The sequence below is a fragment of the Rhincodon typus genome, chromosome 7 (genome assembly GCF_021869965.1).
Source record: "Rhincodon typus isolate 14 chromosome 7, sRhiTyp1.1, whole genome shotgun sequence".
Classification (NCBI taxonomy): Eukaryota; Metazoa; Chordata; class Chondrichthyes; order Orectolobiformes; family Rhincodontidae; genus Rhincodon; species Rhincodon typus.
In genome coordinates, this window is record NC_063338.1 from 55,432,135 (window position 1) to 55,451,248 (window position 19,114).

Here is a 19,114-nt window from a genome sequence, read left to right on the forward strand (position 1 = left end):
TTAAGAAAATTCAACAGGAAAGCAAAGCATATAGTTAGTGAAGCCTTTATGTGGAGTTGAAACAGTTGGTTCCAGAGTCTCATTTCTGGCCTCCTTGTGGATTTCCTGAATTATCAAACAGTTGAGGTCATAATGAGGTGTCTACTGGAGCTGCCAACCCTACAGACTATCATGCCTGACTGAGTACCTGGATTTTTCCCTCCTACTATTGAAGTGTTGTGACCTTGTGTTTTTCTTCTTCAGAGTATTGCTTATACATGGCTAAACTTCAAAGAGTCTTTTGATGTTTTTTTTTCCGCCCTACAAAGCTTTCTTATCCCAACCATGTGGAAGCAGGCCATTTAGGCCATCAAGTCCACAGTGCGCCTCCAAAGGGCATCCCATCCAGACCCATGCCCCTACCATATAACCCCATATTTCCTATGGCTAATCCACCTAGCTGGCACATGTTTGGACTGCGAGAGGAAACCAGAACACTTGAAGGAAACTCACACATACAGTTACCTCAGGGTGGAACTGAACCAAGGTCCAAAGCACTGTGAGGCACCCCTGAAATCCTGTGGCCCTGTAATAAAAGTCTTCTGAGGTCTTGGCCTGCCTTCAGAGTCTCCCTGTTTTTTAATCAGCTGCAACTTCAAAGTCTTCTAAGTTCCCATCCTGTCTTTGGAGTCTCCTCTTTTAGTTATGTCCCTTGAACTCAGTTTTAACTTCAGGTTGTGGCTCTGGAAGATTTTCCCTAGCCACCAACATTTTTAACCTGTGTTTTAAGACAGTACTCCTCCCTGCATATTGAGCTACCCATTTATAGTATCTTGGGATGTGACTTCTGCACTGTCCTTGAGGCTACTTGCTCCTTATCTCTCAATAAGACTTTTCAACTCATTATGTAATGAACACTCCTTTATTTATATCTACACATATGAGAGGTCAGTTAGCTCAGTTGGTTAGATGGCTGGTTTGTGATACAGACTGATGCCAATAGTATGGGATCCTGTACTGGCTGAGGTTACCGTGAAGTTCCCACCTTCTCAATCTTGCCCCTTGCTGGAGATGTGGTGACCCTCAGGTTAAACTCACCACCAGTCATTTCTCTATAATGAGAAAGTAGGACTATGGCAAATTTGTACTGTAGGATCTCAAATACAGATCTCTAGTGCAACATCTAAGATCTCCCATCTCATATTCAGCCTCGTTCCTACATTTTTGTACCTAGGTACCTTTGTACCTAAGATGGCGCCTTGTGTGGTGACATTGTACACTTTTCACTGTACCCTGTACTTTGTACTTGAGTACATGTGACAATAAAATCTAAAACTAAACGTGGAATTGAATCAAAGATCACACAGGATCTCTTTGAATGGTGGGTAAGGTCTGAGGAGTTACATGGCCTACTGTTCTAACTCACTTTGTCCAATGCACCATTCTCAGCAATTCCCTCACTAAATCGCTCTCCCTTTGACCTCACTCATCAATATCAGCCATCTGCCAAAAGTGGAGGCTTTGTCCGCTGACTGCATGAGAAACAAAGCTTTTTTAAAACTGCCGTGGGAATTTGCTCTTCAGGTTACAGTGTGCAACCTAGAAATGAATTGATTGGAAAGAATTAATGGAATGAAACATTATTGGCATGACTATGATTCCTTTGACATGATGAGCTGAAGATCTGACTCTTGACATCAGTCCTCAGTGACAGATGGGCAAGTTTTTTTTTAACAGATTTTAATTTTTCTGTTTAACGTTCTTTTACAGCAGCTCACCACACCAAATCCCTGCTCCCCTTCACCAACAGCCTATTGTAGAGTAATGAGCTATCAGCAGAGTGTACAATGATGGTGATGTTTGCAACAAATGTTTATGTAAAGAGCTCTGGAAGGAGACTGAAGCTTTATCAGAGTCTAAAAGAAAGTGTGTGTCAACCATGCTGAAATGAAAATAATTAAAGAAAGTATTTTGGACTCAAGAAGCAGAACTCGGGACAGTGTAAATAGTTAAGCACAAAATACATGCAGTAAAACACCAACTACTCTCTAAGTAGCCAGGTGAGGAGGGAGTGGACCTGATGGTGCTGGTCAATGGGCATAGTGGAGCTGGGGTGAATGGAGGGGTTGGTGCTGGGGTTGAAAGGTGTAGAGCCAGGAATGCTGGAGGTCAGGGGATGCAGATCCAGTGGTAGCAGCAGGGAACTGGGATGGTGCGAGGGAGGGGAGCTAGGGGTACCAGAGTGGGTGGCAGACAAGAGCTGGGTTTGCTGAGGAGGAAGGAGCAGAGCTGAAGGGCTGGGTCAGCATTGTACTTGAGGGAACAGGACCTGGGGCTGCTGGGGAAGTGAGGAGGAAGAATGGAATGAGTTGCTGAGGAGACCAGAGACGGGCTGCCAGGGAGTGTGAGGCCATGTACTTGAGGGGGCAACGTGCACTGAACGGAGTAGCACCGGGAGTTGACGTTGACAGGGCATAGTAACAGGTGTAGGGCTGGTTGCAGTTGGGACGCTGGTATGGAGCAGAACCAGGGTGTTGGACAAGTGAGCAGGGCCAGTGATGTATGTGGGAGAGGTGGGTGCAGGGGGGTGTGTGGGGAAAGTGGGCATGAGAGTGCAAGTGTGGAGTAAAACTATAAGTCTTAAGAGACAGATGGAGTGTTGGTAGAGGAGGTATCGTGGGTGTCAGATGTTGTAAAGTCATACAACACGGAAACAGACCCTTTGGTCCAACCAGGCCATGCAGAACATAATACCAAACTAAACTAGTCCGACCTGCCTGCTCTTGGCCCATATCCCTCCAAACCTTTCCTATTCATATGTCCCTCTGAATGTCTTTTAAACGTTGTAATTTTACCCACATCCACCAGTTGATCAGGAAGTTCATTCTGCACGCGAACCACCCTCTGTGTAAAAAATTTGTCTGTTATGTCTTTTTTAAATCTCTCCTCTCACCTTAAAATTGTGCCCCTAGTCTTGAAATTTCCCATCTTAGGGAGAAGACAAATCTCATCAACTCTATCTATACCTCTCATTATTTTCTAAACTTTTATCAGGTCACCTCTCAATCTCCTACACTCCAGTGAAAAAAGTCCCAGCCTATCCAGTCTTTCCTTATAACTCAAACCCTCCATACCCGGCAACATCTTGGTAAATCTGTTCTGAACCCTCTCTAGCTTGGATAATAGCCTTCCTATAACTGGGCGACCAGAAGTGGATACAGCATTCCAGAAGAGGCCTCACCGATGTCCTGTACAACCTCAACATAACGTCCCAACTCCTATACTCTAAGGACTGAGCAAAGAAGTCAAGCATGCCAAATGCCTTTTTAGTCATCCTTCCCAAGTGATGCAAACTTTAAAGAATTATGTACCTGCACTCCTAGATCCCTCTGTTCTACAGCACTACTCAAGGCCCTAACATTAATTGTGTAAGCCCCATTGATAAAGTAGATGTACAGAGGGTGTTTCCTTTCATGGGGCAGTCTAGAACAAGAAGTCATAGTTTTATGATAAGGGGTAGCAGGGGATAGACCATGATCAGGATAATGGTTCTCCCAGGACGAGTCTGAGTTGAGAACCACCATCATTGTCAGAAGCTGTCGAGATCATCACTGGGTAATGATTGTGAATGGATTTTGAAGGATCATTGGTTGAGCTAGGCTGCAATTGGCCCATCTTTATGCTGGCTTCAGCAGCAGAGTTTTGGGGCTATGGCTTCTGCTAGTGCCGTCACGTCAGCCTAGGGGATTAGCAATATAGTCAGGGTGATTGTGAAGAAGGTGGAGGAAAGGTTGCCAGTCAACCGGACCTGCTTTGTGAAGAGAGTTCTCCAGGATTTCTGCGGGTTCCAAGCAGCAGATAATTTTTTGTGAGTTTGTAAGATCCTGTCCAAGGATTCTTGGAAAACTACTTCTCCGCATCTTGTGGATGGTGTACATTGCTGCCATTGCGTGTCATTGGCGAATGCTCAAGATGATGGATCGGGTGTCAAATTAACTGCTTAATCATTTGTTTTATTCATTTATGGGATGTGGCTGTTGCAGTTGGGCCAGCATTTATTGCCTATCCATAATTACCCATAGGGCAGTTAAAAGGCAACCATATTCTTGTGGCTGTGGAGTCACATGTAGGCCAGACCAGGTAAGGATGACAGTTTCCCCTCCTAAAGGACATTCGTGAACCAGATGGGTTTTTCCCAACATCAACAATGGATTCACAGTCATCATTACATTCTTAACTCCAGGTCTTTATTGAATTCAAATTCCACCATCTTTTGTGGCAGGATTTGAAGTCAGGTCCCCAGAACATGAAACAAAAACAGAAATTTCTGGAAAAGCTCAGCAGGTCTAGCAGCATCTGTGAAGAGAAATCAGAGAGAACTCAGGGTGGCATCGTGGCTCAGTGTAGAGTGGCATGGTGGCTCAGTGGTGCCTCACAGCACCAGGGACCCAGGTTTGATTCCCACCTCGGGTGACTATCTCTGCAGAGTTTGCACGTTCTCCCCTTGTCTGCGTGGGTTTCCTCCGGGTGCTCCGGTTTCCTCCCACAGTCCAAAGATGTGCAGGGTAGGTGGATTGGCCATGCTAAATTGCCCATAGTGTTCAGGGATATGCCAGGTAGATGGATTGGCCACGCTAAAATTGCCCATAGTGTTCAGGGATGTGTAGATTAGGGGGATGGGTCTGGGTGGGATTCTCTGAGGGTTGGTGTGGACTTGTTGGGCCGAAGGGCCTGTTTCCACACTGTAGGGATTCTACGAAGAGCTAATGTTTTGGGTCCAGTTCTGAGGAAGAGTCACCTCACTTGAAATATTAACATTGATTTCTCTCCACAGATGCTGCCGGACCTGCTGAGCTTTTCCAGCAATTTCTGATTTTGTTTCTGATTTACCGCATCCACACTTCTATCGATTTTTTTTCCCCAGAGCATGACCCCAGCAATAATCCCACTAGGCCATTGCCTCCCCCTCAAAGTTTCTTGGATGTTTTTCGAGCTGCACTCAAGTGAAGAACATTTGAGGCATACTCTAAGCTTGTGCTTTGTAAATGGCAGGCAGGTTTTGGGGAATCAGCAGGTAAATTTCTTACTGCGGAATTTCAAGCCAACACCTACTTTGATACCAAAGTATTTGTGTGGCTAGTCCAGTCAAGGCTTTAGTCAATAGCTAACATTGTGGATATTGATGGTAAATGGCACTGAACATAAATAGGAGATGACTGAATTCTCTGTAGCTGGAGATTGTCATTGGCTGATAATTGTACACCATAAATGTTGCTTACCACTTTTAGCACAAGCCTGAATATTGCTCAGATCTTGCTGCTTCAGTATCAGAAAAGTTATGAATTACACTGAACAATATGCAAGCAACAGCAAACGTGCCCACCTTACGATGGAAGGCATGTTATTAATAAAACACTAGGGTAAAGAGAATCATTTTCAGCATTACCTAGCGTGAGGGTAAGAAAGATGACACTTAATTTTGGGTGAATGGAGTTAAGATGGAAGGAGGTGAGTCTCAGATGAGATGAGATCAGGAGATAAACTTGAGAAAGATGTTGCTTTGGTTGGTGGGGATTTCTTAATTCCAATTAAGTCCTTGAACCCCTCACTGCTGTTAAAAATGAGGAAAAAGGGAAATAGTTTAAGTTATACGAGAGACTGTGACTCCTCATGTAATTCATTGCAGGACAATAACTACTGTTTTTATCTAACTTACTGCCAGACATTTATAACAATCTGGCTACATTTATATATTGGCAGTGTGTTTTTGGGAAGGGATTTAATTTCTTAGCATCATTACTAAAATGTAGTGTACTTCTGGAGTAAGGCCCAACATTAATGTGTATCAGTGTAAAGCTTGATCCCAGGGAAAAGTCCGAGCTCAGGATTTAAACAAGTTTGAGGTTAAGCAGCTACACACACATTCTAGTTTTAATCTTAGATTCCTGCGGGCACTTAAAAAAGCAATTTGTTCCACTGGGGATGGCAGCACCCACGGTAAAAAGGTGCAAAATTGGTTAGGTTTCAGCATCAGACAAAAACCGTTAAAACCAGCAATGAAACATTGGAGTCAGTCACGTCGTTTGTACTTCAAGACAGTATGCTCATTTCCAAGTGTGGCTTTTAAAAAAAATACCGTTTTAGTGGCTGTCTGCCTCTCTTCCAGGGAAATGGCTGTGCTCATAGAGAAGCTGATCCATTTGGTGCTGATGCTTTCCATGATCAGTGGGCACAGCAGAGTGTGGGTACAGAGATCAATAATAAAGTTGTGATTTCGTTGAGAAGTGATTCATTTGTTTTCGCGATTATTTCGTCCTCCTTTAGTGTGTCCTAATGTTGTCGGGCCCGGGCTTGATTTAGAGAGTGCGGGTTATGAGGATGTACAGGCGGGGCGGTTGTGCTTCCTTCCCCCTCGGTTTATGACGGGGTACCGGAGGGAGGGAGTGAGGAAGACGGAAGTCAGGCGGCGCCGAGGACGGGGATTCCCCGCCGGGAACTTCCGAACTCTCCGCCTCGAGCGCAGCGCCGGACCGCAGCCAATGAGCGGAGCCGGTTTAAATTAACAACGGCCGAGGGAGCAGCGCGGTGGGGCTTCGGCTTGATCGGTGAGTCTGGGCCTCAGGGTGGCCATCACCGCACTGCAGGATTCATAATGCGACTGTGCTGGGGGGTGGGAAAGGTATCCCAGGGCTGGAGCTCTCAGGGAAGCCGCTGCCTTAAATGTCATTGAAGTCTCAGGTGATTGTTGTTGAGGCCTACTGACAGCCTTTTGTCCACACCAGCACTCATGTCAATTCGTGTTTCTGAGGACAGGTCTTTGGTGATCAGTCAAAGTGCAGCTCCCTGCCGAGTCTCCAGTTTATTGGCTCTCATTTGATTTGCCTGAAACTTAAGTTAATCAAACTCTTGCATTTGCCAGTTAGAGTAATCTTGCGTTTGTCATTTTGTTTTAAAAGGGAAAGTGTTCACAGAAAACTAAAGTGTATGGACATCTTGTAGTCACATGTTTCACAGGCACGTCCTTGGAGGTGATAGAGGTTGCAGGTTGGGAGGTACTGCAGGCGAAGCTTTGAGAATGACTTAAGTGTGTCTTGTAGCTGGTGAACAGCCAAGGTAGGATCATAGAATCCCTACAGTTTTAGAAGATGGATAGGGTGCCAATGAAGTGAGCTGTTTTGATATGAAGGGTGTTTCATTCCTGGGCTTTTTTGTTTTGGAGCTATGCTCAACCAGGCATGTAAAAGGCATTCTTTGTTTAATGGAGTGAGTCATGGAATCCCTACAGGGCCAAAAGAGGCTTTTTGGCCCATCTAATCTGTACTGACTTTCCAAAGACCATCCCACCTAATCCTATCAAACCCATATTTACCATGGCTAACCCACCACTGTGCACATAGAGTCATACAACTTGGAAACAGGCCCTTTGGTCCAACCAGCCCTTGCCAAACATAATCATAAACTAAACTCGACCCACCTGCCTGATCAGTTAGGAGTGAGCCCAGGGTGTGCACCCTACTGCGAGACTTCCAAGCACAGAAGGTGCCCCGGATTCGGTCAGGGCAGACACCAGGTCATGTCACGTTGTAGAACAGGGTTGTGACTGCACTGGAACAATACCCTGCTGGGGGTCTGGCCTGTTTACCAAAGGGAGTGAATCCGGGATGTGTGAGGAAACCAGAGCACCCAGCAGAAACCCATGCAGACATGGGGAGAATATACAAACTCCACACAGACAATCGCCTAGGGCTCAACCTGGATCCCTGGTGCTGTGAAGCAGCAGTGCTAATCACTGTGCCATCGTGCTGCCCTGTAAAGAAGAGAGAACAGTGTGTGTGTGTGTGCGCGCGTGCGATTGGATATTCAAAACAGTCAATGCTACTATCATCGGAAATTAAAAGCAGGAAAAGCTGGAAATATCAGTTTGTGGATAGGGAAAACAGAGTTACTCGGGTTGATCGCCTGATGTCTTAACTTTGTTTCTCTGCTCATACGCTTATATTAGAAGTTTCTTGTTTGGAATATGTACTTCATCAGCAATCAATGGCTGATGTGTCTCCTGGGTTACATGTGTTTTGTGTACAAGGAAAGTTGTATTGACTTTGGATTGATGCAATCTGTGCACAGATTGTTAGGGTAACTCTAGCACAGTGAAGCATTTATAGTTCAGCCTGTACAAACATTTTTAATCTGTGAAATTTGACTGTACAGTTAACTCTGCTACCTCAATACTATTTCTCCTCCCTTCCGCCTTGTCCCCATATCCCTTGGATGTAGAACTTTAACAATCTCTGTCTTGAATATACTTTGTGACTGAGAATCCTTTTTCATTTCCTGACCTGCTGCATTGCATCTTATGATAGCTTTCTGAAAATTCAGATACATCACATCCACTGGTTTTCCCCTTTATCCATTTTGCTAGTAACATGGTCAAAAAACAGGTTTGTCAAGCATAATTCCCTTCAATGAATCTTTGACATTGCTCAGTCAGATCATTATTTTCTAAATGTCTCGTTCTCACACTTTTTTTCGTAATAGATTGTAGTAACTTTCCTATTAACGTTAAGTTAATAGGATGTCAGTTCTGCACTTTATCCCTCCTGCCTACATTCGATAGTCATATTACATCTGCAGGCACCATTCCAGAATATCTAGAGTTTTGTGAAATGATCACCAGTGAGCGCACAATGTTTGCAGCCACCTGCCATCAGGCCCAAGGGTTTTGTCAATGTTCAGTCCTATTAATTTGTCCAGTACCACTTTTTTAACTTGCATTTTTTTTTTCAGTTCCCCATTTTTGCTAGTCCATTGAATCTTTATTTCTGGTAGGTTTCATGTGTCTTCTGTCATGAAAACTGGCACCAAGTAATCATTTTGCTTCTCTGTTATTTCCCTATTTCTCCATTATAAATTGTGTTTAAAGGAGCCACTTTTGTTTTTACTAATTTTTTTCCTTTACGTTGCTCAAAGAGCTCTTCCTGCCTGTTTAAATGTTTCTTGCTAGTTTACATTCACGTTACTTTCTCCTTTTATCAGTTGATCCTCCTTATGTTCTAAAATACCCCTAATGATAGGCTCATTACCTTTTTATGCAGTTTTATAAATCACCTGCTTTGATCAACTGGAAACTTTAACTTCCTATGTCAGTCAAGGTCTACTCACACCATTTTGGGTTTTTTACTGCCATACAGAGATGTATCTTTGTTGAAAACCATGTGCTAATTTCTGTTTTTGCAAATTAGCCACCAACCTTTTTCTGGGTGACAGCCAGTGACTCAATGGGTACATTAGGGATCAGAATTTGTACCCCAGCTAGTCACAATGTACACATGAATGATTTAAATGAGGGAATTAAATGTAGTATTTCTATATCTGCAAGTGGCACAAATTTGGATAGGAGGCTGAACTGTCAGAAAAATGCAGAGATGCTTCAGTGTGATTTGGACAAGTTGAATGAGTAGGGAAATGTATGACAGATGGAGTATTATGTACATAAATGTACATAAATACTTTGAGCAAAAATAGGATCGCAAATTATTATCTGACTGGTGATAGATTAGATCAGGAAAGGGTGTGGTGCAATGAGACCTGGATGTCCTGTACACCAGTTGCTGAAAGTAAGCATACAAGTGGTATGTTGGCCTTCACAATAGGAGGATTTGAGTACAGAAGCAGGGATGTTTTGCTATGGTTGCACAGGGTCTTGGTGAGACCCCACCTGGAATATTGTGTACAGTTTTGGTCTCATTATCTGAGGAAAGTTATTTTGGCTATAAAGTGAGTGCCACAAAAGTTTACCAAACTGATTCCTGGGATGCAGAACTGTCGTATGAAGAGAGGCTGGTTCAGTTAGGACTATATTCACTGGAGTTTAGAAAAATGAGGGGGGATCTCACAGCAACTTTTAAAATTCTAACAGGATTTGGATGTGAACATAGGAGGTATGGTTAGTAAGTTTGCAGATGACACAAAATTGATGATGTAGTTGACAGTGAAGAAGAAGGTTACTTCAGAGTACAACAGGATCTTGATCAGATGGGCCAATGGGCCGAGGAGTGGCAGACGGAGTTTAATTTAGATAAATGTGACCACTGGTGCTGCAGTTTGGAAAGGTAAATCAGGGCAGGACCTGTACGCTTAATGGTAAGGTCCTGGAAGTGCTGAACAAAGAGACCTTGGAGTCGCAGGTAGATAGGATAGTGAAGAAGGCGTTTAGTATGCTTGCCTTTATTGGTCAGTGCATTGAGTATAGGAGTTAGGCGGTCATGTTGTGGCTGTACAGGATATTGGTTAGGGCACTTTTAGAAAACAGTGTTCAATTCTGGTCTCCTTGCTACAGGAAAGGTATTGTGAAACTTGAAAGTGTTCAGAAAAGATTTACAAGGATGTTGCCGGGTTGGAGAGTTTGAGCTATGGCAGAGGCTGAATAAGGTGGAGCTACTTACCTTTGGAGCATCGGAGGTTGAGGGGTGACATTATAGAAGTTTACAAAATCATGAGGGACCTGGATGGGATGAAGATCCAAGGTCCTTTCCCCAGGGTAAGGGAGTTGAAAGCTAGAGGGCATAGGTTTAAGGTGAGACAGGAAAGATTTAAAAGGGACCTAAGGGGCAGATTTTTCATGCAGGGGGTGGTGCCTATTTGAAATGAGCTGCCAGGGAAAGTGGTGAAGGCAGGTACAATTACAACATTTAAAAGGCATCTGGAAGGGTACATGAATAGGAAGGGTTTGGAGAGATATGGGCCAAGTGCTGGCAAATGGAACTAGATTTATTTAGCATATCTGGTTGGCATGGACAAGTTGGATGGAAGGATCTGTTTCCGTGCTGTACAGCTCTATGACTAGTCAAGGTAAATGCAGCACGGATGTTCATGGTAACCAGGGAGTCTAGAACCAGGAGTCACAATTTAAGGAACACTGGATAGGCCATTTAGAGCTGAGATGAAGGGAAATTTCTTCACCCAGAGAGTGGTGAGCCTGTGAAATTCTCTGCCACAGAAACTAGCGAAGGCCAAAACATTGAATGTTTTCAAGCAGAAGTTATATATAGCTCTTAGGGTTAAAGGAATCAATATGGAAAGAAAGTGGGGACAGGGTAATGAAATGGATTATCAGTTATGAACGTATTGAAGGGCAAAGCAGGCTTGAGGAGCTGGGTAACTATTCTTATTTTCGATGTTTCTATGACAGCATTTTATTTCCCAATCCCAATTGCCTTTGCCTTCGAGAAGATGGTGTTGAACAGCCATCCTGAGCAGCTGCAGTATGTGTGGTGGAGCAAACTCTTTGCCCTTTTGGGAAGGGACTTCTGGATTTTGACCTTGTGATGATGATGGACTGGTGACATATTTCTAATTTAGGCTGATGTATGACTTCAAGATATTAGTGTTCCCATGAACTTGCTTTCTTGGCCTTTCTAGGTAGCAGAGGTGACAGGTTTTGGAAGCGTTTTTGACGATGCATTGGGAAGTGGCTAAAGTGCACCTTGCCAATAATTCACATTACAACTACATTACATCCTTGTTAAGATAAGGAGACCAAAACAGCACACAATGCTCCAGATGTGGTCTCACGAAAGCCTTGCACCACTGCGGTGTGATGCTGGAGGTTAGTGTGTGTGTAAAAGTGGCAGAGGCAGTGCTATTTAAGCATGCTCTGGATAATGTTGTACTAGAATTTTGTTACAATTGTGCCAATCCATGCAAGTGGAGAATATTTTATCAAAATCTTTACTTGAGGCTTGTGACTGATAGGCTTAGAGGGAGTCAGGAGGTGGGTCAATTACCACAGTACATGAAAGCTTGCACCTGTTTTTACAGTCACAGTATTTATATGAATGGCCCAGTCAAACTCCTTGTCAATTTTGACCTTCCAGCACATTGATCGCATGGGAATTGTTAATTTTCCATTGAGTCACAGACCTCTAAATTTCTAACTTATTATAACTTTACTTCTACGTGCTGGAGAGCTGTGAAGTGTGAAAATGATGGATTATAGCAAAAACAGGAAATGCAGGTTATGGATCAGTAAACATTTGTAAAGGAAAAGACCAGGATGATATTTTGAGAAAAAATTCAAAAATGTTTGCCTTTCAATTCTGAGGAGGATATAGAAGGGGTTATATTGAGGTGCAGGACAAAAACATATTTGTATTTACAGAAAAGAAGTTAATGCAACCTGCTTAAAAGAAAAACAAGCAATTAGGCCAAGTACAGGTGCAGGCATGAAGACCTGAATGGCCTACTCCTGCACCTATTTTCTGTGTTTCTGTTTTTTTTTTGCAAGATTACCTCTGTGAGGTAGTGGAAATATGGAATAAATAAGAATCCTACAGCACATAAAACAGTCCCTTCGGTCCAACTCGTCCATGCCAATCAGGTTTCCTAAACTGAATTTTAGTCCCATTTTCCTGCATTTGGCCCATATCCCTCTCAACCTTTCCTATCTATGTACCTATTCAAATGTCTTTTAAAAGTTGTAATTATGCCCTGCCTCTACGACTTCCTCTGGTAGCTCATTCCATATGCACACCACCCTCTGTGTGAAAAGGTTGCCTCTCAGGTCCCTTTTAAATCTTTCAATCTTTCCCCCTTACCTTAAACTTATGCCCTCTAGCTTTGAACTCTCCTACTCTGGGGCAGAGAACTTGGCCATTCACCTTATCTGTGCCCTTCTTGATTTTATAAACCTCTGAGGTCACCCCTCAGCCTCCGACACTCCGGTGGAACATGTCCCAGCCTATCCAGCCTCTCCTTTATAGCTTAAACCTTCCGTTCTCAGTAACATCCTTGTAAATCGTTTTTTCACCCTTTCTAGTTTAATAATATCCTTCCTGTAGCAGGGTGACCAGAATTGTACGTAGTACTCTAAATATGGCCTTACCAATGTCTGAACAACTGTAACATGACATCCCAAGTCCTGTACTGTGCTCTGACCGATGAAGGTAAGTGTGCCAATGCCTTCTTCACCACCCTGTCGACCTGTGATGCCACTTTTCAAGGAACTATGTACCCGCACCCCTAGTGTTCGACAACACTCCCCAGTACTCTACTATCTACTGTACACGTCCTGCCCTGATTTGTCTTAGCAAAATGCAACACCGCATGTTTATCTGAATTAAACTCCATCTGCTATTTCTCAGCCCATTTGATCACGATCTTGTTGTACACTTAGATTACCTTCTTCACTGTCCACTGTACCAGCAATTTTGGTGTCATTCTGCAAACTTACTAACCATGCCTCCTATATTCTCATCTAAACTGTTTATATAAGTGACAAACAATAGTGGACCCAGCACCGATTCTTGGGGCAGATTGCTGGTCACTGGCTCCAGTCCGAAAAACCACTCTCTACCACCAAGCTTCAAAATCTCCCCACCCTGATCTCATCCCAAAACCAGCCCAGCTCGTCCCCGCTTCCTTGACCTGTCCGTCTTTTCTCCCACCTTTCCGCTCCTCTCACCTCATACCCCAACCCTACCTCCTACCTACCAGCCTCATCCCCGCCTCCTTGACCTGTCCGTCTTCCCTTGACTGACCAACCCCCATCCTAACTCCCCATCTACACTCACCTTTACTGACTCCATCCCCCCCTCCTTGACCTGTCCGTCTCCTCTCCACCTATCTGCTCCTTTATCCACCTTCCATCTGCCTCCCCCTCTCTCTCTATTTATTACAGAATCCCCTTCCCCTCCCCCATTTCTGAAGAAGGGTCCAGACCCGAAACGTCAGCTTTCCTTCTCCTCTGATGCTGCTTGGCCTGCTGTGTTCATCCAGCTCTACATCTTGTTATTTCTACCACCAAGCTCTGTCTCCTTCCATCAAGCCAATTTTGTATCCAGTTGGCTAGCTCTCCCTGGATCCCATGTGACCTGACCTTACTAAGCAATCTATGGTCACCTCTTCAAAAATTTCAATGAAATTTGTGAGACACAATTTCCCATGCACAAATCCATGCTTACTATCCCTAATCAGTCCTTGCCTTTCCAAATACATATAGATCCTGTCTGTCAGAATCTCCTCCAACGATGTACCCACCACTAACGTTAAGCTCACCGGTCTGTAGTTTCCGACAGCTTTTATTGGTGCTAATGGTGCAATATTGAAAGCTAAGATGACAAAATGTCAAAAGGAGAAAAATAAATTCAAATTGGAACAAATCGAAAAGAAAGCTTAGAGCTGCTGGAGTTTTGAAGTGTGTAATAGGTACCCCAGGTCTAAAAAGAATGACCAACACCAAGGATGTACAGGTCCCCTGCTACAGCTGTATTCTTACATGGTCAGAGACAACAGCAGCTTGCCTCTCTTCCCTAACAACTGTCCACTTCTTTGTTCCTGTTTTATTTTGATAAAGGTAATTGGGAAAATAATTGGTTTAATGTTACTCATGTAACTGTTAAAGCCAGCGTAGGTGGAGAGCTGTGCGAAAAGATGTTATACAGGCATGAAGCTACGGCACGTCTTGATTGAAACAAGATAGGATGTGAAAGGTCTGTTGCAATCCCTGATGAAACAGCCAAATTATTGATATAGCATGGTTTAGAACTAGCAATTGTTTTTGTTTCAAGTAGGTGGTATTTGAGATCCCAGGTATTTAGAGATGAAAACCACAAGATTCCGTATTTTTGAGCAAACTTAACTTTTCTCCACAGTGAGAAAAGCAAAACAATCTACTGTTAGATGTGTGTATAAAACATGTACTTTAACGTCCAGAATTATTATGCGATAAATGTAAATTAACTGTCACACTCTTGTTGAACATTCCACGAATCACTTCAAATAGCTGATGCAATGAAGGCAGATCCCATATAATTGTCAACAAACCAGTCAGATGATAGTGATACTGGGTCACCAAGTCTCTTAAAATTTTTACTTCTTGACTTGCAAAGAACTAGCCTTGAAAAATCCCTTGTAACTGCTCTGTCATGGACTGCTTCTTTGACATCTCGTGTCCTGGTAGTTTAATCTCATCCCTTGAGCCTGCATTCCACTGGATTATTGAGGCTGTGCTTCAACACCTACTCAAGGATGTGTAATTTGGAAAGCCTGCTTGATACAGTTGTCTTAATCGTTTCCTGAACTCATTTGTGTTCTTCTCCTTAAGAACTTTTAACTTGAACTGAAATTTAACTTTAACTTAAACAGATGAGAATATGTCCTCAGGACAGACTCACTAACTGATTATTCCCAATTACACCTGGATTAGTTTTAATACATACTTGAATTCAAATTAGATTTCTGCGATAGGTAACATTTTTCTCTTGTCAAAATAATGTCTGTAATTGATAAATAATATAATTAGTAGATAATAAATGAGCAGTATACCTGAATTGTTCTAACTTCCTACGTGGACAGTAAAGTGAAAGGAAGTGACCCTTTTACAAAAAGTCACACATACAACTTTGCAGTTTCTGATGAAGGTCACAGGCTACATTTTCATACCTCTGACCATGTCAGAATGGAGGTGGAGGGATTTAATAAACAGGAAACAATACCAGAATTCCTGCCGCCATTCCCGTTATGTGGGATTTTTGAGAACATGGGACCAGGATGCAGATTACATGTGGGTGCCCTGCAGGCACTAATTCCACCTTTGGTTATTCCATTGCGCTGGTGGATATTTGCATTCCAGCTATTTTCGTAGAGTTGAGCCTGTTTTTGTCAGGACCATGGTCCATAACAAGTCTGAGGAGTTGTGAGCCATGGGAGACCTCGAGACGAAAGGTGTTAACAACTTCATATTTCAGAATGTAATAGTATAAATTAAAATGAGGTTAATACAGCGATCAATAATGGGGCTTTGTTTGGAAATAGTATATGACCAGTAAATTGACTAGCATTTTGGAAGGTTCAAATGGATTAGAGTGTGTTATACAATTAATGTTAATACAGCTGAGATCCCATTATGAATGCTCGCCTGAGTGCCAAGCCTAACTGCTCAGCAGGGATTGTTGACCGCTGTTAAGGGGACTTTCACCTTTGTTTTGATAGTTTTATAAACAGGCAATAAGATTAATGTTTGTTATTGTTTGTTTGTTTATTTTGATAATTAGTTGAGTATCTCAAAGATTTCCCAATGTTATTATAGGGTTCATGAGCTCTGTCCTTCCTGGAAACTGGGTGAGGGGGTCTTGGAGTAGGTTGTTTGAGAGAAGGCTGATAAGCAAAGCAAGGCTGTTCAGCCATGTGCTGAAATCCCAGTGAACTAATGTGAACTTCAAAACTTCCTGCCTTGGCAACCACTCCCCTTAATTCACACCCTGAGCTGCTTACAGAGGCAATGGCTCCAACTCATGCCCAGTCACTTATCTTAAAAATAGCACAGGTGGGAACTGCCAAGCAGGAAGTGGATTGTGATGTTGGCAAATTACCCAACTTGTGATGCTTGCCTAAAAGATGAAAAGCTAGGCCCACAACTTCATGTGCACTGCCTCAAGGTAACAGAGGAACCCAGTGAACATGGTCAACAAATTATGAACAAAAATCAGTTTAAAATAATTTCAAGGTCATAAAATCTGGAATTCAAATAAGAACAGCCATACCATTGTTCCTGTACTGCGTCCGATTAGTGTTTATGCGTACATATGGTTTGTACATAATTGTTATCTGTATTTTTAAGGTATGCACATCTTTCAATTCAACTTATTACTTCTGGTATTTTTCAATCCTTGAAAGAAATTGTACCTGCCACTAATATGATTCCTTCTTTTCTCATTTGCCTCCATCTGTGAATTAAGGGGAGTGGTTGCCAAGGCAGGAAGTTTTGAAGTTCACATTAGTTCACTGGGATTTCAGCACATGGCTGAACAGCCTTGCTTTGCTTATCAGCCTTCTCTCAAACAACCTACTCCAAGACCCCCTCACCCAGTTTCCAGGAAGGACAGAGCTCATGAACCCTATAATAACATTGGCCAACTTAAAATGCCTTTGAATGAAACTATCTTCAGATTGCTGCCTCTGTGCATCAGTTCCTGGTATAATGCCAACTGTCTGTGGGTTTGCTTCAGCTGATTTTTCCCTTCCCAGTTGTCCAACTTATTTGGCCCAATTCTGCTGGGCCTCTTCCATTCTGCTGCAAGCTGCTTCCTTTAAACCCCCCAGTACTTTGTTTTGGTGCTGGTATCTCTTTTTTGACCCTGAGCTGAGTTAAAGGCTCCTTATCCACTCCAACATTTTGTTTTATCCTTTCACAGGATGTGGTGTCACTGGTTAGGTCAACATTTGATGTCCATTCATTGCCCTTGAAAAAGCGGTGGTGAACCACCTTCTTGAACCACTGAAGACCACGTGATAGATACACCCATACTGCTGCTAGGAAGAGAGTTCCAAGATTTTTGAGCCAATGGCAGAGAAGGAATGGCAAAATACTTCTAAGTCAGAATGGTATGTATGTTTGTATGTAGCTCAGTAACACTCCATTTCTGCCTAATTTGTTGTTGACACCCACATAAATCTAGTGTTAAAAGAGCTGTCTAATTACTCCAGTGCTTCCCTGGCTGGTCTCCTATATTACATCTTCTTGCAGAACTTAGCGCATTCAGAATTCTGCTGACCTATCACAATTATCTCGAGTCCCATTCATCCTTAACCTTGTGAAAACTGGTCCTTTAGTCCCGTGTCTTTCAATATTATGAATAAAGCTATTGTGTGGTTCTGTGAAGAGCATCAGGTGTGCCCACCACGTGGTTGATAATCTGTAAATTAATTTGGCTTGTGTGTTAGCCTTTTTTACTATGTCATGAGTTTTGTTTAAACAGGCTAAAGGTTTAGTGTGTTGGAAGTTGTGATTGAAAGTTCTTTTGGAATAAAAGAGAAAGTTCTTAACACCAAGTTACAGACACTAAGATTAAAACAAGGACCAATTGTTATACAGTAGAAAATGACTGTTTTTAAAAGCAGTTCAAGTCCTAACTTCTGTTGAGAGTTTTTTTAAAATTTAGACACACTCCATAAAACACGTCGCATTGATTATTAGCTCCCTCTATTTAAACAATTAATTGATACACAATTAAACCCAAGTGAATATAATCCATCACCTGTTCCCTAATTCCAATACCCTAATTCCTTCCGATCATCTCAGATGATGAGGTTTCCCTTTTCCCTTTTCAAATAAATTATTATACAATGAAAAACAAATAGAAAATGATAATATATTTCCCATTCTTTTTCGTTAGTACATTAATGTTCCAAAAGTCCATTTTTCTGTATGTACAACAATTTGTTAGAACTTGCTGTTTTCCAACTTACCTCCCTTTCCCACAGATAAAAATGATAAATGCTGCTGTGAGGAGAACTCAACACGACAAGAGTTGCATAAGAAGCATTACTAAGTTGTTTCATGTTGCTGGCTTCAACCAGTGATGGAAATTTCAAAATACACTGCTTCAATTTTAATTTTTTCAATGTTTTGTTCACTGAAATATTTATCACCTAGGGATTTTTCACAACTGTACTCCACTTTAGTACTTCAGAACTGGTATTTGGCCTTATTTGGATGCCAGGCCAATTCAACTATCTAATTTGAAAACTGCTGCATCTTCTTGAGAGGCTGTATCTTGATAAATAACATTGGCTCTAGCATTTTTCAAATAAGATTGCTGATCCAAAATGATACTTGATCCATTCTGTCTGATTTCCAATCTCATGTATGTAAAAGCCCCAGAAGTCTGACTTCCAATTTTAAATGTGACATTTTTTCCATGAGTAACCATCTTTGTGATAGGGCTGGTTGTCTGCTATATGGTACCTTTCCAGCTTCAGTTCGTGCTGTATGTTTTTATTTAACTTATCTTCTAGTTTGTTCATTGCCACTAAGTCTTCCTGATTACATAACTTCCACTCATGGTGGTATTCCTGTTTTGTACTATATTTCTTGGTAATGTCAAATTGTGCCCTCTATCTTGCCTTCTATCCATTTCTTAGCTACTCCTATTTGACCTCCCCTTCCTGAGGATTTCTTTCAATGGTTCATGGCCTCTTTTTAGGAGCATGTTTGCTCCCAGACAAACTTATACTGCACTTCCTTGCCTTCTGTCTTTTGGACTCCATGTTCCCAATCCATGGGCATGAACCCCTGTTCCTCATCCAATAAATCCATCAAGTATTTACATGTTTCAGTAGCTTCCCTTGTCTGACTTTT

General features: G+C 42.4%; 1 protein-coding gene across 3 annotated transcripts in view; it reads left to right on the top strand.

Annotated features, from left to right (window-relative positions):
- The first annotated feature begins 6,402 nt into the window (after positions 1 to 6,402).
- The window catches only part of LOC109923490 (TRAF family member-associated NF-kappa-B activator), a 78,071-nt gene continuing 65,359 nt past the window's right edge, over positions 6,403 to 19,114 (top strand). For 2 of the 3 annotated variants that reach the window (XM_048599546.1, XM_048599548.1), the window contains exon 1: positions 6,446 to 6,584. The gene's annotated coding sequence lies outside the window, so the exon portion shown is untranslated. Of the gene's footprint in view, positions 6,585 to 17,168; positions 17,359 to 19,114 lie in introns of all 3 variants that reach the window. The other variant, XM_048599547.1, reaches the window with a different exon arrangement.